The sequence below is a fragment of the Alosa pseudoharengus genome, unplaced genomic scaffold (genome assembly GCF_046254945.1).
Source record: "Alosa pseudoharengus isolate Yale_2024_CS ecotype anadromous, Long Island Sound unplaced genomic scaffold, YU_APseudo_1.1 YU_APseudo_1.1_scf_17, whole genome shotgun sequence".
In the NCBI taxonomy this organism is placed as follows: Eukaryota; Metazoa; Chordata; class Actinopteri; order Clupeiformes; family Clupeidae; genus Alosa; species Alosa pseudoharengus.
Window position 1 is genome coordinate 17234668 of NW_027468640.1, and position 22756 is coordinate 17257423.

The 22756-nt window shown below is 41.0% G+C and overlaps 1 protein-coding gene across 2 annotated transcripts in view; it reads right to left on the reverse strand.

Moving 5' to 3' along the window:
- LOC143127307 (uncharacterized) overlaps positions 1-19469 on the reverse strand; it is a 39489-nt gene extending 20020 nt beyond the window's left edge. For both annotated transcript variants that reach the window (XM_076288716.1, XM_076288715.1), the window contains exon 1: positions 19362-19469. The gene's annotated coding sequence lies outside the window, so the exon portion shown is untranslated. The remainder of the gene's footprint in view (positions 1-19361) is intronic.
- Between the last annotated feature and the right edge of the window lie 3287 nt (positions 19470-22756).

The window sequence follows — 22756 nt, forward strand, 5'->3', positions numbered from 1 at the left end:
TCCTGTGGGCGTGGCTAATGGCATGTTAATACAAAAGTTGATCGTTTTTGGGAGTTACATACACCCACCAAATTTGGTGTGTGTATCTAAAACTATATGCCAACCACAAGTCACAGTGACATAAGGGGGCGCTATGGAGTTCCTGGGCCAAGTCCAGTGCCAAGGCTTTTCCCCTGTGTATTCATGGTACCTCTTGATGTGTGTGCCAAATTTCATGCGTTTTCACTGATGGGAAGCACCTCTTTTAGCATCACAATTCATCCCATTTTAGTCCGCACAAAATCCCAAATACCTCACTTCCTGTTGGGCGTGGCTAATGCATTGTACATACGAAAGTTGTTCATCTTGGGGAGATACACACACCTACCAAATTTGATGTGTCTAGCTGAAAGTATGTGCCAACCACTGCATCAGTCACCTAAGGGGGCGCATTTGAGTCCCTGGGCCACGCCCGGGGCCAAACTCTTGTGCCTAACTGCTTTGCGTGACACCTGATGTGTGTGCCAAATTTCAAGACTTTTCACCCATGTTAACCACCTCAAAAAAGGAAAACGCTCTGAGACAAAGTTAAAACACTCGTAATAATAATAATAATCCTTACAAAAACAATAGGGCCTTGCGCCCTTCGGTGCTCGGGCCCTAAATATAGCCGCAAGCGGCAATGGCGGGCCCGAGCACCTGCGGGCCGCAAGCCGTGACATGTCGGAATCCAACAAAGCACCGACGTGGTTCATTTGTGAACTGTACATATTTGATGCATGTGCTATTTGTTTTTGTATTTTATTTTCTGCCACATGTACTTGCTTGGCCAGGTGGGGGCGCAATGCAAGGCAGGCCCATTGGGTGTCATTATAATCATAATATATATTAACCTGAGAAATTTCAGACCATTCATTTTAAGCAAAGAACATTTCTGATACACTTTTTGGTTGGCCAGATGGTGGCGCTATGTTAGGAATGGAAATTAGACTTGTGAATATCATCACAATAATGATATCCAAAATTTGTGTAAACTTTCAGATCAATCACTTAAGGCATTGTCCATTTCTGGCACATTTCCTGCTTGACCAGGTGGTGGCGCTATGCCAGGCAGGCCCATTGGGTGTCTGGATATCATCATAATCATAATATCTATTAACCTGAGAAGTTTCAGACCATTTATTCAAAGCATAGAGCATTTCTGACACATTTCCTGCTTGGCCAGGTGGTGGCGCTATGCCAGGCAGGCCCATTGGGTGTCTGAATATCATCATAATCATGATATCTATTAACCTGAGAAGTTTCAGACCATTCATTCAATGAACTGTGATTTATGACACATTTCCTCTTCATGTGGTGAGATATTAAAATCATATCAAAAATATAACATATCAAAAATCCCTTCACAATTTATATTTTTAATATTTACGTGGGATAGGCTAGATTGGAATCTTGAAATATAATAATTGTGACGCTGGGATATTCTGTGGCTTACCAATTTACGAGATGTATAGATAGATAGATAGATAGATAGATAGATAGATAGATAGATAGATACTTTATTGATCCCCAAGGGGAAATTCAAGATTCAAGTATATGTACTGAGTGAGACAAATATTGTATTTATTAGGCTAATTGCTTTATTCACTTGAGTAGCCTATATTGTCACTGAACCATTGGACTAAGCATGTGCATGCCGAGACCATTTTTTTTTTTATAAGGACAGCAAGTTCATTATCTTGGGTTGCTATTACATTATGGTGGTTGGCAGGTCATTGTCTGCAGCAGTCCTGTATCTTTAGAAAAAAATGTATGTGTAGCATACGCGCTCAAATTGATAACACTTGTTAATAATAAGCCAATTTTCATTCATTGTTGACATGGTCCATGGAGGGTGTCCCGGGACCTGATGAACACGGCGCTAAAAAGCACAAACGAGTGCGAAAGTTGCAGCTGTGACGACAGGGAAAGTGCAGGCAGCCACGAGAGTGATTGGTCGTGTAAAATGAACGTTGCTGATGTCTGGGTTACACAAAGCTATAATGACACAATCATCATGTTTTCTTAATGACCGACAGTTAGTTTAGTTTATAGATAAGAAATAATTTTGCCTTAAAGTAGGATAGGCCAAACGTTTGTGAAAAGGCTTGATTTACACCGTAAAGTGCCATAATGGTTTACCAAATGACAGACAGCTGAATTTCTGAATAAAAAGAATGTTGGTACAGTTTTGAAATCTTAAACGTGTAACCCCACACAAGCATAATGTGGTTGTAGGGAGGGAATGTGGTATTTGGGAATTTTATCCGGATACAACGAATAGCCTATTTTTTGATTGGATGTCGGTGGCTATTTATTTTTTGGTTTGTCTGGTGAGTGGTGCGCTAGTTGTCTGAACCCTGCGAGAAATCCTCTTGTATCCCTGCGTCTCCTCTAGGCTACTAATTATGCAGATACCTTGGCATCCCTATATTTCTGCGTGAGAAATGCAAGGCGTGGCGTGTGAGTGTGTGAACTTGTTGAATTGCGTGAGACTTGAGAACCCTGTTATCATTGTATAAACATTTGTGTAAGCAGAAATATTGTTGTGCTGAGTTCTAAGAACAGAGAGTTCAAGTTAAATGTTGTTGTGCTGAGTTCTAAGAACAGAGAGTACAAGTTAAGTGTGCACCCAGACAGACAGGAACTGCACCCTGTCTGTGTGTGTGTGTGGGTGAGATATAAGAGTATGTCACAATGAAGTCGCTATGTCTTGCTTCCTATTTTCTGTGTGCATCTGTACAATATAAGACACAGCTTTTGGGCTGCAGAGTCAGAGACTGATGGTGTGAGGAATTCTTCCTTACATTAGCAGGCTCTCCTCTTGGTACCAGAGTTTGTGGGCAAAGCCATACTACGTGTTGTGGATCTTGTATCTATATGTTGGGGTTAAATTCCCTGACAGTTACCAACAATGTTAACGACAAACTCAGCTTCACTGCTGCAAACAAAGTTGGCTATATGCTTCGCCATATAACGAACCAGCTAGCCTTGTGATAACAAAATCTTTACCTTTTGTTTATACTGAAAGTTATCCACATATCAAACGATTAAATACACAGTTATGGAGGAATTGTTTTGGGGAAGCAGTTGCACTATATCCCACTTTTGCTGCCTTAAATCCATAGCCTAGATGAGCATTGCGCATACGTTACAACTTGACGTGATGGTGAAGCTAAATGCCCAAGAAACGTCACATCATAAAAGTTGTAGGCCTATAACGCAAAAACGCAATGACAGCTTGTTCGTGGTGGTGTAGTGCTGCCTAATTGAAATGGGATAGGCAAGGGTTATCTTAAATTCGGCTATTACGTGTGGCACATTTATTGGGCTTTTAGCCTCTTTTAATTTATTTGATGAGGAACTGATAAAGACTGAGCAGCAGAAAAGTCATAGTCGATACATAAATCGTTATAATTAGGCTATTAGCTAATAGCCTACTATTACTTTACTACTATTACTGTTATTATTACTATTATTCGGATGAGGCAAAGGAATGTAAATCTGAGTCTGAAATCAATCACTTAAGGCATTGTCCATTTCTGGCACATTTCCTGCTTGACCAGGTGGTGGCGCTATGCCAGGCAGGCCCATTGGGTGTCTGGATATCATCATAATCATAATATCTATTAACATGAGAAGTTTCAGACCATTTATTCAAAGCAAAGAGCTTTTCTGGCACATTTCCTGCTTGGCCAGATGGTGGCGCTATGCTAGGCCTGTGAATTATGAATGTAAATATCATTACAATAATGATATCTGATATTTTATAAAGTTTCAGATCAATCACTTAAGGCATTGTCCATTTCTGGCACATTTCCTGCTTGGCCAGGTGGTGGCGCTATGTCAGGCAGGCCCATTGGGTGTCTGGATATCATCATAATCATGATATCTATTAACCTGAGAAGTTTCAGACTATTCATTCAATGCACTGTGATTTATTACACATTTCCTGTTTATGTGGTGAGATATTAAAATCATATCAAATATATAACTTATCAAAAATCCCTTCACAATTTAACATCAGCGACATCTTGGCATAATATTTGCCAAATTTCAAATGAATCTGACAAACCGTCTAGGAGGAGTATGTTCAAATTGATCATATGGCATCAGTATAATTGTCATTCTTTCTGTTGCCAGTTGGTGGCGCTATGCCAAACATGCATTATGGGCATGTGAATATTATCATTAACATGGTCTTTAAAACATTTCAAGCCATGCATGGTGAATTATGACACATGTATTGTTTGTGTGGAAAGGTATTAAAATTAACAATTTTGCCATTTTGTCAAATTACAACATATCAAAAAAAGGCTTCACAATTTAGAATCAGGAACATCTCGGCGTCATGTATACCAACTTTGACATGAATCGGATCAACCGTCTAGGAGAAGTATGTTAAAATTGATCATGTCCACAACGCACAAATTCTCAATTACCTCACTTCCTGTGGGCGTGGCTAATGGCATGTGAATACAAAAGCTGTTTGGTTTTGGGAGTTACATACACCCACCAAATTTGGTGTGTGTATCTAAAACTATATGCCAACCACAAGTCACAGTGACATAAGGGGGCGCTATGGAGTTCCTGGGCAACGCCCAGTGCCAAGCTTTTATCCCAGTGTATTCACTGTACCACTTGATGTGTGTGCTAAATTTAATGCGTTTTCGACCATGTTAACCACCTCAAAATATATGCCAACCAAGGGATCAGTCACCTAAGGGGGCGCTAGCGAGTCCCTGGGCCACGCCCGGGGTCAAGCTCTTGTACCTAACTGCGATGCGTGACACCTGACGTGTGTGCCAAATTTCAAGAGTGTTCGACCATGTTAACCACCTCAAAAACAGGAAAGCAAAAAAGTGGAATAACAATAATAATAATAATAATAATAATAATAATAATAAATATAGCCGCAAGCGGCAATGGCGGGCCCGAGCACCTGCGGGCCGCAACCCATGACATTTCAGAATCCAACAAAGCACCGACGTGGTGCATTTGTAAAATGTACATATTTGATATGTGTGTTATTTGTTTTTGCATGTTATTTTCTGGCACATTTACTTGCTTGGCCAGGTGGGGCAATATGCAAGGCAGGCCCATTGTGTGTCATCATAATCATAATATATATTAACCTGAGAAATTTCAGATTATTCATTTTAAGCAAAGAACATTTTTTATACACTTTTTGGCCAGATGGTGGCGCTATATTAGGCATGTGAATTACACATGTGAATATCATCACAATAATGATATCCAATATTTTATAAAGTTTCAGATCAACCAATAAAGGCATTACCAATTTCTGGCACATTTTCCTGCTTGGCCAGGTGGTGGCGCTATGCCAGGCAGGCCCATAGGGTGTCTGGATATCATCATAATTATAATATCTATTAACCTGAGAAGTTTCAGACCATTCACTCAAAGCATAGAGCATTTCTGGCATATTTCCTGTTTGGCCAGATGGTGGCGCTATGCTAGGCATGTGAATTATATGTGTGAATATCATCACAATAATGATATCCAATATTTTATAAAGTTTCAGATCAATCACTTAAGGCATTGTCCATTTCTGTCACATTTCCTACTTGGCCAGGTGGTGGCGCTATGTCAGGCAGGCCCATTGGGTGTCTGGATATCATCATAATCATAATATCTATTAACCTGAGAAGTTTCAGACCATTCATTCAATGCACTGTGATTATATGACACATTTCCAGTTTATATGGTGAGATATTAAAATCATGACATATTACAACATATCAAAAATCCCTTCGCAATTTAACATCAGCAACATCTTGGCATAATGTTAGCCAAATTTCACATGAATCCCGCAAACCGTCTAGGAGGAGTATGTTAAAATTGATCATGTAACATCAATGTAATTGCCATTCTTTCTGTTGCCAGGTGGTGGCGCTATGCCAAATATACATTATGGGCATGTGAATATCATCACTACCATGGTATTCAAAGACCTGTGAAATTTAAAACATTTCAAGCCATGCATGGTGAATTAAGACACATTTATTGTTAACGTGGAAGGGTATTAAAATTCATAGTTTCGCCATTTCGTCAAATTACAACATATCAAAAAAAGCTTCACAATTTAGAATCAGAAGCATATTGGCATCATGTATACCAACTTTCACATGAATCGGATCAATCGTCTAGGAGGAGTACATTAAAATTGATCATGTCCACAATGCACAAAATCCCAATTACCTCACTTCCTGTGGGTGTGGCTAATGGCATGTTAATACAAAAGTTGATTGTTTTTGGGAGTTACACACACCCACCAAATTTGGTGTGTGTATCTAAAACTATATTCCAACCACAAGTCAAAGTGACATAAGGGGGCGCTATGGAGTTCCTGGGCCAAGCCCAGTGCCAAGGCTTTTCCCCTGTGTATTCATGGTACCTCTTGACGTGTGTGCCAAATTTCATGAGTTTTCACCTATGGGAAGAACGTCTTCTGGCATCACAATTCATCACATTTTAGTCCGCACAAAATCCCAAATACCTCACTTCCTGTTGGGCGTGGCTAATGCATTGTACATACGAAAGTTGTTCATCTTGGGGAGATACACATACCTACCGAATTTGATGCGTCTAGCTGAAAGTATGTGCCAACCACTGCCTCAATCACCTAAGGGGGCGCTACTGAGTCCCTTGGCCACGCCCAGGGCCAAGCTCTTGTACCTAACTGCTTTGCGTGACACCTGATATGTGTGCCAAATTTCAAGCGTTTTCGACCATGTTAACCACCTCAAAAAAGGAAAATGCTCTGAGACAAAGTTAAAATAATAATAATAATAATAATAATAATCCTTACAAAAACAATAGGGCCTTGCGCCCTTCGGTGCTCGGGCCCTAATAATAATAATAATAATAATCCTTACAAAAACAATAGGGCCTGGCGCCGTTCGGTGCTCGGGCCCTAATAATAATCCTTACAAAAACAATAGGGCCTTGCGCCCTTCGGTGCTCGGGCCCTAATAATAACTCCACGTGGGTATCGAACCTGCTTCCTAAATGAAACCTGCATGATATCCGTTTATTTTCGGTCTTGCGCCACGAACCAGTTGAGAAGTCGTAGTGAAATTTACTTGACTCAGTCTATACAATTAGAAGAAGTCAGCTGATGATTGTAGCAATTTTAACACGGCTTCGTCTGAAAAAGTTTGAGAAACACTGATCTAGACCCACAATGACAGCAGAGCTCATGTTCCAAATGCAAAGGTTTACCTTAGCCTACGAATCATGGATTTGATCAACAGGTCTCTCAACGCAATTCATCTTCTCGACGAGAAGCTTGGGTTAGGGGGAACCTGACTGTCCTGCCGGAACGTTCACAGCTGGCTACACGATGGAAGCGTGGGAGAGGTGGCGGGTTGTGTGCCTGGTGGCTCTTTCCATGGAGGACATTGAAGATACTGTATCTACCTATTCGGAACCATGATTACAGGTCTTTTGCTGATTGGATTAGGCATTGCCCTGGTTTACTGAGGAATTCAGAAAACATTGACAGCTGTCCAAAGCCCCATAAGGCTGCCCGTCATGATTGAAGCAGTGGGCAGAGCTGTTGGGACTATGAACTGCAATATGGATAACATCAGGGAGATGAACCGCAATATGGATAAGATCATGGAGAAGCTCACAGCTTTGCAAAGGCAAATGGATCGATTCGGAGACGAGAATGGACAAAGAGAGTAGTCGTGTAAATTGAAATGCGGCTACGCGCCCCAAGACCAAACAATCCAAATCTTATCTGCTTTCGGCCCCCTCAACCAGCGCTGGCCTCGGCCAAGGCCGCTGCTGGAACAACAACTCCCCCAGAAGAACACTGCAGTGAGACGCTCTTGCGTTCCTTCCCCCACTTCCCTCAGACACCTGCTGATTGTTGACTCTGTCTGGGACCTGATCAAGGTTGTCTCCATGGCAACGTGCTGTGTTATCGCTATGACAATCCTGCGGACTGAGGCACTAAGATTGTGATGCCAGGCGAAGCGACTCTCCAGGCCTACACATACACAAACTCCTACATGCATACATACATACGTACATATATACAGATATGCAATCACCCTCCCACTACCCCCCATCCCTCGCCTTCGCCACTTTGTACCCCCAGTCTGACAACCGGGTCTGTGACCAGCGCTGACATGGCTGCAGGACCGGATGGCTGCTTGCCTGTGCTGGGTTACCTCCACCCCCCACTCCCTTCCCCTGTTGTAAGTTGTGTGTTTCTCATGTTGTAAAGTGTACTGACTGTGCTTATGTTGCTGAGGGTTTTTTTTCCTGTTCCCACACTGTACTCCCCACAGGAGCATAGTCTGGGGGTTGCCTTTTTTCTCCTCCCCTCTCCTCATGTTATGCTGTATTTTTCCTCAATCCTCTGTGTTCCTGTCCTGTCTACCCCCTTGTCATATTGTATGTGTGTTTGTGTATATGTACAGACAGGTTGATGGCTAATTTCGCTGGTACTTGTGACTAAGTGACAATAAAGGCTACTACTACTACAACCCCTACCAATGTCGGAATAGCAGGTGGCCGCTGCACATTCCACATGTGTGCACTGAGCTTGGTAAAACTGCTTTTAGTTTCTGTGCTCCCTCATCTTGGAATACCCTGCAACTCAGTCTTAAACTTGATTCATTTGTTTAACTTGAACATTTTTTGAATCATTTGATCATTTGGTGAATATCGTTTTGGCCTGAAACGGGTGATGTGTTTGAAATTAAAACATACTAGTGATGTCTGTTAATACTTTGGGAGGTCCCAAAGGCCAGCACACGTCAACATAATTGATCCGGCAACCATATTGGATTTAATCAAAAACACTAAAAAGTTTTCACTGGTCACAAAGTTTGTCTGATTTTCACAAAACTTGTCACACGCGATCTTCAGACCATACCATACAAATGCATTGCTTTTTGAACCCATATTCAAAACCAGTCGCCCGTCATGTCCAATCGAAATTGGCGGCAAAGCAAAACTTGTGACTTTTGACCACTATGGGGACGCTATAATCACAAGAAGTAGGCTCATATTTCAGCATATTTCAACAAGGTTCATAGCCTGACGAGCCAGACCCACATTAAAATGTAGTGTCTGGGCACTCACCGTTCGCAGTGCTCAGTCCGAGGGGCGGGATAATCTGTTGTCTTTCAAATTCCCTCTGCACGCAATAGGACAGCGCTATGAGTCCCATGCGTTTCCCACCAGCGGAGCTAGTTGGCTAGTTCAAACTTTTGCCAACTTAATAAAAGCTTAAAACTATGCAGTATCGGCAATTTCCTTACTGTTTTCTCGGGTTTTGCTTCTTTTTCGCTGGCTTTGTCATGACGAATGTCTGAGAAACTCCATCGCTACCTTTTTCTAGCCGGCGCCTGGCGTGTATGTGTATTTGAATGCAGTAAAGCAATTCGTTACACTCGTTATATTTCCTGAGACTGAGGCCGTCAGCCCGCCGGCCGACAGTTGCAGGGGTGGTTTTTCCGCTCACAGGCGCTAGGGGGAAGCGAGACGGCCACCATTCAACCCGAAAAACGTCATATAACAATTCCAATGACTCTGAAGCTGTTAAATGAAGGTAAATTAAGCGAAAAAACTTGCATATTAAGCTAAAAAACCTGCATAGTGTGCCTTTAAATAAGTTTGCTGCATTTGCAAATGTAGGCTACTCTGATTCTGTGCAGATTATTATAGGCTACATTTGGAAATTATCACCAAAAGTCTGTATGAAAAAGTAGGCTATTTAAGCTACAAAGAACTGCAGTATTGCCAGGATGACTATAGGACCCTTGCCTGGGAGGTAAGTATATCTCAATTTTGGCTAAAAATAAGCTTCCCTTGTGTTAGTAGGAAAGCCTATTAAATTCATGCAGTGAGTATAGGCCTACTTATGCCTATGTGTTTGCCTAATGAAACATACTGGATTGATGTAGTATCTTTGTAACATTATTAAATTAATCTGTTACTATGCCTATGCCTACGTTTGCAAAAGAGAACATTTTAATTTGATTCACAACATTGTTACATTTAATTTACATGTTGACAATGAGTAGCCTAGTTTTGGTTGTTGTTGGTGGCGTTATTGCATGTTAGTTATGCCTACAATGCAAAATTGCTTCCTCACGATTGGAAGCTCCTAGCCGCATAGGATTTCAGGCGAAATGTCACAAAACCAGTTTGTGAATAGGTCTGTGAGTTAGGAGTCCTCTTGACTTCTTTTAAGCTGTCACAGCTGGTGGGAAGGTGTGATTTGTTGGGGGCAGGGCCGGACTAACTGGGCACAAATGTCTGATGGCCCCCCCTGCCCCACAAAGATTGATTTAAGAACGTTATCACAGTGTGTGGCTGTGGCGCAAAGCAGCGCGGGCGGAAGACGGCGACAATTGGCAGGGGAGGGTCATGTCTTTTTTAACAATTCTGTCGGAGGGTCATTGAACAATTTCTAGCAGGCAAGGGAGGGTCATGCAACTTTTGACTGAAGCACTCAAAATTCCTCCGGTGGCCCCTTCAATAAATAACGAACAGTCCCTAGATTGCTGCTGGGCTATATGTCTTGGTTCATGTCTGTTAACAACTGGTCAAACGCGTAGCCTATCTCGTGGTTGCATCCATTACAAACAAACATGCAATGTGAACGTCTGGGATTGGGAAGAGCACTAAATGCTCTACTGAATAAGCACGAAGTCAAACCTTTAAATGAAAAACACTCTTTAATAATCAAAAAACTAAACCGCTAATGAAGTAAATTTGTGACCATCAAAAATCGTTTATCGCCTGTAACTCCGTGATAACAGGACGTAACAGGAAGGCATTTGGCTGAGCAACGAGGTTAATATGCTCTATATTTTGTCCAAATGATGTCTGTCTATCATCGTTGCACTCGGAGAAAACCAGAATGTTTAATTTGTCCTGCGTTTCTTCTACGGCTGCAAACGGGATTTACGCGCAGTTAATCAAATATTTCTTTATTAGGGCAGGGCAGGCATATTTCTGGCTATTAAATTGTTTCTAAACCAGTCTGCTAAAGTCTGTAGTGAAGGGCTCTAGTGTAGGGTTTTCAGGGCTCCATTTCTTTTTACGAGACACCCTGCTCACTTGAGCCATCTACCGGTTGTTTGGGTTGTTGCAGCGTCTCACTGGGAAAATACAAATTAAAGTCGCGTGATACCGCATGACGAGTGAAGCTGGTCAAGTCGAAGCACTGCCCACTGTATGTGGTGACGTTTGACCATAATAAGCAACACTTTCACCAATTGAAACCAAAGTTGGTATGAGGACATGGGACCACATCCCGAGGATACATAAAAAATATATTGACTTGTGACCACTATGGGGGTGCTACAGTTAGGGAAATGAGCTCATATATCAGCAAGGCAAGGCTTTTTCATGTATCAATACCAAACTATGTAAGTGAATGGGGGGGGGGGTTATGTGTGTCTGTGTGTGGGGGGGGAGTATGTGTGATGGGGGTGGGTGGGGAAGGGGTGGTGTGTGGGGGAGGGGGGTTATATGTGTAACGGGGGTAGGGGGGGTAATGGGGTGTGTGGGGGAGGGGCTCTGTGTGTGTGGGGGGTATGGTGTGTGTGGGCAGGGTAATGATGGGGTAATGGGGTGTTTGGAGGAGAGGGTGTACCTGTGTATGTGTGTATGAGGGGGGGGGGGGGTTATTAGGCTGTGTGAAAGTGCCACATACAAAAAATTAGGTATGAGGAAGAGTACTGTATGACAGATCAGCATGTTGATGGTTTGTGGATAGAAGATGTATCTGTGTGTAACAACATTGAATTGCCATGACAACTCTTGCTCAACAGCTTGGCCCCCTCATTGCTGATTGCAGCTATATTTTCCATTGTATGTCTATGGAGTAATATCTTACAGGTGAATGAGCCAAAAATGTAACTCATAGATATTCCCACGAAACTTCCACAACTGATTATGTACATTAAGTCAATATTGTTTTTGTATTGCAACTTTTCTGAAATGTTATGTACCACTATGTAAATGAGCCATTATCTAATGAAATATGCAATTATTTGCAAACATATTAAGTACAGAATCCTTAACACTGGATGAAGTCAGGTTCGAACTTCTTCTTTGTGTTATTACAGTGGGTGTTTTGAATTTGGGTATTTTGAATAGATCAAAATAACGCCAATACAGTAGCCATTAAAGAAAATCTATTATTGCCATATTCACAACTCAAAACCAGAAATCTCCACTTCAATCGTACTTACAAACACTAAAGTTTCCAGACGTACTCCTATGCTGGAGGATTTTTTATAGAGGAGGTTGTTCATATACAGAGGTGTCAATTTTGTCATTTTGTGTTCAGTAAACCATATTTGTTTCGACCTGGGGCTCGTTTCTAGAAAGAGTAGTTTGCTAACTTGCGTCGCAACCTTGGTAGTTCGTTCCATCGTTCTTGGATTTGGTGTTTCTAGAAAAGGGAGTTTGAACTCTCAATCGCAAACAAGGACGCAAAGTTTGATCGTTTGAACTACTGCCCCTGGGCAGTCGCACTTGTGTTGTTCCTTGGTAGTTCCAGTTGGTGTCCGGAGTGCCTAACCAAAAATCACAACCTCCTAACCAAACAATACGAAGTGGATGTTGATTAAGAGACTGACTCCCCTACTTGGCTCATTCTTGCTATTTATGTTAATTTGAGTATTGCCTTGCTTGCCTAGCTAGTATTATAATCTTCACAGACACTTAAAATCAGCACAGTGATAAATAGTGTAGTGGCTAATCAGGGGACTTGTTATCCCAGCGTTGAAGGTTCGATTTTCTTATGATGTGAGATTGTCCTTTTGCTTCTCGCTACCTGCAGGTGAAATACAGTAGTGTGACACGTAGATTCAATTGTTTTTGACTGATGTCTTATTGGTCTCTCGATGTAGAGTAAATAAATATGTATGGTCAAAACCTATTGTTGTGTCTCGTAGGCCTACTCTTACTCAGAGGTGAAAAGAAAAGATTGGATGCGAAGTCAGGCCGAGCGCTGTGCACCGACGCCACCGAGCCATGAGACAAGTGATAAAGTTTGCGATACCCAGACATTCGTCCAGGCTATATATTTTTTCCAACATAGATATTTAACACAAATAATGACTCATATTGGTCGGCTTAAGTTAACTGTTTTATATGCTTGCAATAGGTTTAGGTTTTTGCTGATGGCAATGACAATGCCAGCATTAATCACTCGGTTTAAATTAGAAAAATGTTGACATAGACTGTGATAGAAAATTTGTAGGGGGTGGGGTATTACACGTTGTCACTGTTTCCACCAATGATATGTATCGCTGCATCATTAACAACGTTGTTGGAACTACGGTGTTCGAACGTCGGAGGTAGCGAATTGCGACACAGGTACGATGCTTTCTGGAAACAGGTGTAACAATGTCGTTGTTTGGTCGCATGTTGCGTCGTACCACGGTGGTTGAGCAACGTCGTTGCTAACTTTTCTAGAAACGACCCCCTGGACGATTGTTTTGGTTCATTGACCTGATGAATGATCCAATCATGACCAACTTTTAGTGTCTTGTCAGAGATTGACAGATTTCCTTTGAAAATGTTCAGGTTTTTCTTGTTGTTCAGGATACCATGCACCTTAATTAGATTCCCAAGGCCTTTGGGAATAAAAACAGCCCCACAATAGCACAGCGCCTCCACCATAATTCTCATTAGGTATGGGATTATTTTCAGTATAGTCATTCTTCTATATATGCCAAACACACCTAACGTGTTTCTAGCCAAAGAGCGCAATTTTCATTTCATCTGACAATAGACCACACTTCCACACTTCAAAGTCACTGTACCATTTAGTAACTCCTGCCATTTACATTGGTAATTAAATGACTGGACAGGTTGTTATCTAGCATGCCCTCTAAATAATCTATTGGCAATGAGGTCACTTTTGAAGATTTTTTGGGGGACTTGGTGACCCCAAGATGACACCTTTGTCTGTAACTCTCCAATAGTGGTTCTTATGGAATGTTTTGCCTATCTTACCATACTTACGTGGGGGTAAGATAACCTTGGGTCTTTGTCCAAGCATGTTTGTCACATTTCCAGTTGATTAGAACCATTTAATCATTGTTTTAACTGTAAATATGCATTTTCAACAAAGTACCTAGTTTGTACATCTATATATCTATAGATCTATAGACATTCCCTGACTTACAAATGTCAACACACTTTCTTTTTATTTAAATTTAGTGTATGCTCTTGTCTTTCTGATGTTGAAAAATGACTAGAGGATTTAGCCTCTGTGTCACTTTTTTTTCATACCTTAGTGAAAAAGAAAGTCATGAGCTACTTCTGAAAGTTCACAGACACTCTGATTAACTTAAATACGTTGAAATTAGATAGGAAAATGCTTCTGTTAGGTTTTGTGTATAAGATTTTTCTAGGGGTGGCAATAATTGTTCAAGGGTGGATTTTTCCTCATTGTTTTCAATGTGAGAGTACAATGAATCATCAAAAGATTATTTTGTATACCTGTTTTTAGTCAACTTTCCAGCTCCACTTGGTCTTGCACACCAGGACAAGTAGCGAAGGAGCTTAGCAGGATTAAGGTGCAAAAAGCCTTTGGCCTGGATGGCATTAGACCCAGGCTCCTAATGACATGCAGATCATCTGGTTATGATAGTGGGGCACATATTCAACATGAGCTTGGAACTGGGGAAAGTGCCGCGGCTCTGGAAGACATCTTATGTAGTTCCAGTGCCAAAAATCCCACATCCCAAAGAACTGAACCACTACAGACCAGTTGTACTGACATCTCACCTCATGAAGACCCTTGAGAGGCTGGTTCTTGCCCAGCTCCGCCCCATGGTGAGAGCAACTTTAGACCCACTGCAGTTTGCTTATCAGCCTGGCATTGGAGTCGAGGATGCTCTCATCTATCTCCTGCATCGATCTTTTTCTCACCTGGACAAGCCTGGGAGCACTGTGAGAATCATGTTTTTGGATTTCTCCAGTGCTTTCAATACCATAAGGCTTACACTCTTGGGGGAAAAGCTAGAGAACATGGGTGGACCAGCACCTGACACACTGGATTTTGGACTACCTCACAGGGAGACCACAATATGTGAGGACAAAGGACTGTGTGTCAGACACTGTTGTCTCTAGCACTGGGGCGCCACAGGGAACGGCCTTGGCTCCGTTTCTTTTTACTGTTTACACCGCGGACTTCAAATACAACTCCCCACAGTGTTACCTGCAGAAGTTCTCTGATGACTCTGTGGTCGTGGGCCTTATCAGGGAGGATGATGAGAATGAGTACAGAGATCTTATACAGGATTTTACGGACTGGTGCCTAAGGAACCATCTCCAACTCGATGCGGCCAAGACCAAAGAACCGTTGGTGGATTATCGTGGGAAGGGACATCCCCATCAGCACCAGTGATCATTCAGGGAAATGAGATTGAGAGGGTGGCATCTTATAAGTACCTGGGTGTTCACCTGAACAATAAGCTGGACTGGTCTAACAACATGGCTGCACTATAAAAAGGGCATGAGTAGGCTGTATCTGCTGAGGCGACTCAGATCTTTTGGGGTTCAGGGTGAGCTTTTGAGAACATTTTACAATTCAGTGGTGGCATCAGCCATTTTTTATGCAGAAGTATGTTGGGGGGGTGGCATCTCAGCTGCCGACAGGAGGAAGTTGAATAAACTCATTAAGAGGGCTAGGACTGTTCTGGGATGCAAGCTGGACCCAATAGAGATAGTGGGAGAGAGCAGGATGGTAGCGAAACTGACATCTATGCTGGGTCACGAGCGTCACCCAATGCATGTCACTCTGACAACGCTGAGCAGCTGTTTCAGTGACAGGCTGCTACACCCTGTGTGTATAAAGGAGAGACATCACCGGTCCTTCCCACTGCAGTTAGATTGTACAATAAACACCACCCCAATAGAGCACAAGGCACTTTAGAACTACTGGAGATGTTTTACTGACTACTTTTTTATACAGTTTTATACATTACACAAGGACAATGTAATTATTCTTAAGAAGTGTGGGTTCCCATTAGAAAAGGTTATCCTTGTTGTTGTATTTATTTAATTTATGTATTTAGCATTAGTGCGTACTAGGATGATAAGACTGTCTGTTACTGCGATAAATGGCTGTACATAGTGGTTGTGCTTTCCCCACATGAGCTCAAACAGGTATGGTGCAGGGAAGCATGCCCAAGGAATGTGTATTTGTGTATGTGTATTTGCTGCATGTCCTACTGAAGATGTATGGGGGGGCAGGGGTTGTCTGTAAGTCTCTTTTCCTTCATTGTCTTGGACGCTGTAACAATGCAAATTTCTCCCTTGGGAGACAATTAAAGGATTATCGGTAACACTTTACTTGACGGGTGAGTTCATAACACATTCATAGCAGCTGTCATAAACTGCACATAAAGCATTAATGACTGTTTCATGAGACATGACTCAACATTCATACCAAACCTTTCATGAATGTGGAAGACAGAACAACGACAACTTGTCAAAATAAAAGTCCAACATCGTATTTATGTAACCTGGATACCATTAATTCAATCTCTCCAGCCTTTGTAAATATTTCATGAATATCTTATGAAGTCTACATCGAATGTCACTTTACTATACAAGTTGTGAAGTATTCGTAATCACTGAGTTTAACACTGGAAGGTAAACTAGCCTACATTGAGCTGACCCGTATTTGTGTAACCTGGAACGGTTAGACATTCCCAGTAGCAAAAGATGAGAAATCATCTGCAAAGGTTACATCATAAAACAAATACCTTTTTTATGAAACAAAAATTATTTGCTTGACCATGTTCTGTCTTTTTGGCACTGGAGTAGCCCATTGACTCAGATGTGACGTGATCAGGTAAGAGGTTTGGACCAGAAACGGCAATGCTGCTTTGTGACTTTGGACAGTCGTTCTGTCTTCCACATTCATGAAAGGTTTGGTATGAACGTTGAGTCATGTCTCATGAAACAGTCATGAATGCTTTATGTGCAGTTTATGCTGCTATGAATGTGTTATGAACTTACCCGTCAAGTAAAGTGTTACCGGATTATCTTATCTTATCTTATCTTACTACAATTACCTGGAGTAATTGGGGGCCAAGCAGCGAAGCTGCGAAGGCACCCATTGTGTTTCTACGTTTTCCTATTATTATTATTATTCCGTCATGGAAGTCTATGGCAGCCCATAGAACCGTCTGGTAAAAAGTTGTAAAATTTGGCACACAAATTAGGCACAGTCCCATGATTAATTTCACCAAGTTTCAAGTTGGCACCTCGAGCACTCTAGCGCCACCAACAGGCCAAAGTTGGACGTGCGTTCATACAAGTAACTTTTGATCCGTTGGCTCGATTGTCAAATATGAGGTATCGTTGGAATCCTTGGACCAAGCCGAGTTCAACACATCCTATGACGTCATTTTCCGCCATATTGGATTTAATCAAAAACACCTAAAAGTTTTCACAGGTCGCAAAGTTTGTCCGATTGACACCAAACTTGACACACATAATCTTCAGTCCAAGCCTCAAAAAAGTTATCCCTTTTTCTCTTCAAACCTAAAACCGTACGCCCGTAACAGCCAATCAAAATTGGCGGCGAAGCCACCAAACAGGAAGTGAAGGGATATATCAGCAATGCTTTCACGTATCAAAACCAAACTTGTTACATGGGCTCAGGACCCAATTAGGAGGAGGTTCAAGAAATTTGGTACATTTTGACCACTGTGTGGCGCTATAATCACAGGAAGTAGGCTCATATCTCAGCAATGCTTACACATATCTAAACCAAACTTGGTACATGGACTTAAGACCCCATCCTGAGGACGCACAATACATTTGGAGTCTTTTGACCACTAGGGGGGCGCTATAATCACAGGAAGTAGGCTCATATCTCAGCAATGCATTTACATATGGAAACCAAACTTCGTATATGGACTTGGGACCCAATCCTGAGGACGCACAATACATTTGGTGTACTTTGACCACTAGGGGCGCTATAATTAGGAAGACTTTCTCGTATTGACACCAAACTTGGTACGTTGATTCGTGAACACATCCTAAGGACCCACAATACATTTGGTGACATTTGACCACTAGGGGCGGTATGATTAGCACTTTCACCTATCGCAACCAAACTTGGTATGTGGACTTGGGACTACATCCTGAGGATGCACAATTAATTTGGTGTGCTTTGACCACTAGGGGCACTATATTTATTAACACTTTCACCGATTGAAACTAAACTTGGTATGTGGAGTCATGACCCCATATTAAGACTGCACAATTATTTTGGTGACCTTTGACCACTAGGGGTGCTATAATTATCAACACTTTCACCGATTTAAACCAAACTTGGTATGTGGTCTTAGGAGTACATCTTGAGGACACACAATAAATTCGGTGACCTTTGAATCCAGTCCAATCCAATCCAATCCAATCAAGTCCAATCCATTCCAATCTAACACAACACAGTCAAGTCCAGTCCAGTCCAATCCAATCCCAACTTCTGCTCAACTGCTTACTTGCTTGGCCCCCTAATTGCTGCTTGCAGCTATATTTCTTTTTCAGATTACTTTTTACTTCTACTCCTTACATTTTCACGCAATTATCTGTACTTTCTTCTCCATACATACTTGTTTTCATTCCGGCTTGTCATTGGTCAAAAAAAAAAAAAAAAAACCTATCCTGATAAATGGTGCCATCCGGACAGAGTGAATTTGATTGTGGTTGGATGAGAAGTATAAACATACTGTATGCCATTCCGACACCCTATTGGTTTGTACATGGTCCATCACACCTGCACATGACACGAGTTTAAGTGGAGAATGCATAAGAGAGGACCTAGTAATCTGATAATCCAGAGATATTCTGTAAAGAGGAATGCTCAATAATCTCCTGCATGGAATTACAATTACAATGTCATGATCTGTTTAAGGAGAAGTCTAAAAGCTGTTTTATTAAAGTGTTATAAGGATTAAATGCAGGGGTCCCAATAATTGTGTCTCGTTTTTTTCCTTCTCAAAACAAGTTAGCTTCTCTTCAATGTTAGATTTGTCATCTCAATGTTAGCTTTATCATCAAGTGTTTTCATTATTAAAACAATGATTTTACTCTACTTTTTATTCATCAATAAATCTTTAAAGACATGTGACATAGTTTCTTTGGTTCCTCTATAGTCCCATTTTGGAGAATGGGCAGAATACAAATACAAAAGGTCATGTCATTTTATGGAATACCTTTTCACTGAAATGTGAATTCCTCTGCAACAAATTATGAATTAATAATAAATAAAACGTTAAAAAATCAAGCAACTGCCACAGGCCCTTACTCACCCAGTCTCTGTGCAGTTGGCAGTTGGGGCACTCAGAAGATGCTATTTCTCGTGATGTAATATCCTTAAGTGAAGTGAGAACAGTTGAGAAGTCTGAGAGGTCTGAGAAGTCTGATCACAATGCTTCATTTATATATCTCTCTAAGGTGACATGGGAATGTGGTAGATGACAGTTTTTGGGTTTGTCCTTTCATGCAACGTCAGATCATCAACATCAGATAAACACAAATGTGTTTCTCACATTCCTTAGCTACTACAGCCAGACACACACACACACACACATACACACACACACACACACACACATGTAAATGCTTTTATTTGGATCCAAATTTGCAAAGTCTTTGACTTATTTGCACCTTTGTGACCTTGCTGGTAAAATTTTGTTGTACTGTACAGGCAACTGTTCAATGACAAATAAAAGTATATATATATAAAAAAAGATCCAAACATTTGAGGAAGAAGGATTGATAATGTAACAGCTTCATCAAGGTTACATGCCTTTACAAGACCTGTGTGATAAGTAAGGATATTACACCGAACACATATGGATAAAAAACATCTTTGTCTCCAGATTTGCATATACTATGGTGTTTGAAACAGCGAAATTTTGGCAATATTTTGGCTTCCTTCTTATGTAACCCCCCAAACGCAGTCCTCTAACCACAGTTTTGTGGACATGACCTAAGCTTCCAAAGATTAAAGATATAAGTTTGCACTGGTTACCTAGTTGGTATATACGACTAACCAGTGGCTGGTATTTAAGTAACTTCGAGTAGTAGCATATACAAATCGAAGCAACAGCCCACCTCAATAATGAGTTTTCATTTCATTCAGTTTTCAGAGTCTTGTTTACAACTACAATGTCTGGAGTGTTTGCTATGCTTTTAAAATAATCACTGTCAGGTACATTGTGTTAGAAACAAATAATTTTAACAGCACTATGCTTAAAGGTCTTATTTTTCCTAGATCTTTTACAACCAGGTCGACCAATGGAGTACCGAAGCCATGACTTTTTAAAGACATTTCCTCCATCCTCATTGCCACCTGAAATAGATAGATATCAAGATAAAAAACAAGGTCTGCAACCCATACAAAAATATGTGGATGGCATATGGTGATGAGAAAGACAGATAAAAACACACCTATATTCCTCACAAGCCATCCAGGCTCTTTAATATGTAGTTTTGTGATTCTGGCTTGAAATTCTGACAATGAAACAATAGCTCCTGAAGTATGACAGTGAAATGCTTTGCCAAAATGCCACCATTTGCAAGTTAGCTGTTTGTTTGTTTATTTATTATAATGGATGGAATCCACTATCTTGAAATCTCCTGGCTTCTTCTTATTATAGTGGATGGAATCCACTATCTTGAAATCTCCTGGCTGCTTCTTCTTATTATAACCTTTTCTTTTTACCTTTTCAAGAATGAATGCGACTCTAACCGCTTAACGTACAGACATGTTGAAATAAACGTTGTGTAGGTCTGGAGTTGGACAAGACAGTTATTTTTTTCAGATTTATCACAAGTTTATACTTTTTGAGAAATAGGGGATTAAAAATGTCAAAAAGCTCATTTTTCCCCCATAGACTTCTGCACTCTCTTGAAACACTTACGGCTTTAATCTGAAGTGGCTTCACGCAGCTACTGGCACAGGTGTCACCTGTGAAGTGTGAATCCAACTGTCTCTGCTTCTAATGCATACAATCTGGCGCTCCCTAAAACTACACATCCTGTGTAAGTGTTTCCCATCTGTCTAAATAAAAGTCACAGCCATATCTCATTCTTTGTGCATTATATCAGAATGGCTTGATGCATATGCTTCAAATTTGGTACAAGTGTTTGTATGGACTCAAAGATGAAGTGAGCTGATGTTGGAGGTCAAAGGTCAAAGGTCAAGTCCAAGAATACTCTGAGCATGATGTCTCAAAAATGCCTTGACATACATGCCTGAAATTTGGTATGAGTGTTTCTATAGACTCAAAGTTGAAGTGAATTGATGTTGGAGGTGAAAAACACCTTGAGTGTTATATCTCAAGAATGCCTTGACACACAAGGTTTTTTGGTACGAGGGTTTTGTATAAACTCAAAGATTAATTGATTCAATGTTTTTTTTCAGGAATCTCCCTACTAATATTAAGCCAGCAGCTTTCCATCCACTATTGTAATTCCTCTGGCATTACATTTCTAGTTTATTTATTTATTTATTTATTTATTTATTTTAATCAGTGATGGATATTCTGTTTTGGTAAGGGTCGTTGGAAGGGTTGGAGCAACAAAGTAGCCTACTTTATTCACGCCTAACAGGCTATATCCATTTGGTCAACTTTATCCAGCCCTAAAAAAGCTAAATTTAACTTTGGTTTACTTGTAGTTTACCGTGTAACTTTAAACAGTGTGCATGCTTAACATAAAGCATACTTGTGCTTCATTCATCCACACATCCAGCTCCTAACGTTTTGACAAGCATTTCTACCAATTGACCTTGTTCCTGCCCATATCTAGCTTTGCTATCTCCATCCTTTCTTTTTTTGTTGTTTGCAAAAAAATATATAGTATTTATTGGTAACCAGCAACAAGTGCAATTTGTTATTCGCTGTCATTCTCTCTCCTGCCAACAAAAATGTGTTACGTTCCAAGTAGCAGTGCGTAATTCTGCTTCATAAAAGTTGAACAAATACATTTGGTCATATAAATAGCCAGTTTATGGTCTACAGTGTAGTTGGTAAGTTATGGTAGGCCAACTTGGAGTGAATATACAGGGGGAATTCTTTGTCTAGCTGAGTAGCCTGGCAGGTGCGCACGTAGGCAATAGCCTACGGCCGAACACTGCAAGCGCTAATGAATCATGCTCTCACAGCGGGGAAACGTTCAAATGATAAACCCGGAAAAAGTTGGCATGTTAGGTATTTTTCGGTGCCTGTGATTATTTGTGAAATTGTGCAAACGGCCTTTTCAAGTCATTTGAGAAGGAAGGAGTGTAGCAAGCTCCCAAATTGACGCTCGTCTGAGAAATTGAGTTTTGGATAATGTTCAGCTTCGGTAGCTTTACAATGACTGAGGAAGCCTAGAGAAGAGTCCATAGCAATAAGTTAATGGGTTGAATTTGTTATTACCCAGTGTGCTTTGTTGAATGGTCTCAATGCTTTATTGTTTTATTTCATGTGAATACTTACTAGAGGAGTAACTTTTCAAGTAGGCTAATGCAGTTGCAGGAAGTGTGCATTTACATAGGTGCCAACTCTCACGCATTGGCCGTGAGACACACGCATTTGATTAGTTTCACACGCTCACACGCCACACCCCCGATTTCTCACGCTGAAGTGTCAACCCGGTAGGTCAGATGCCTGAAAAACGAGTTTACCTTTAGATCTACCTGTTGAGCCACGATTAT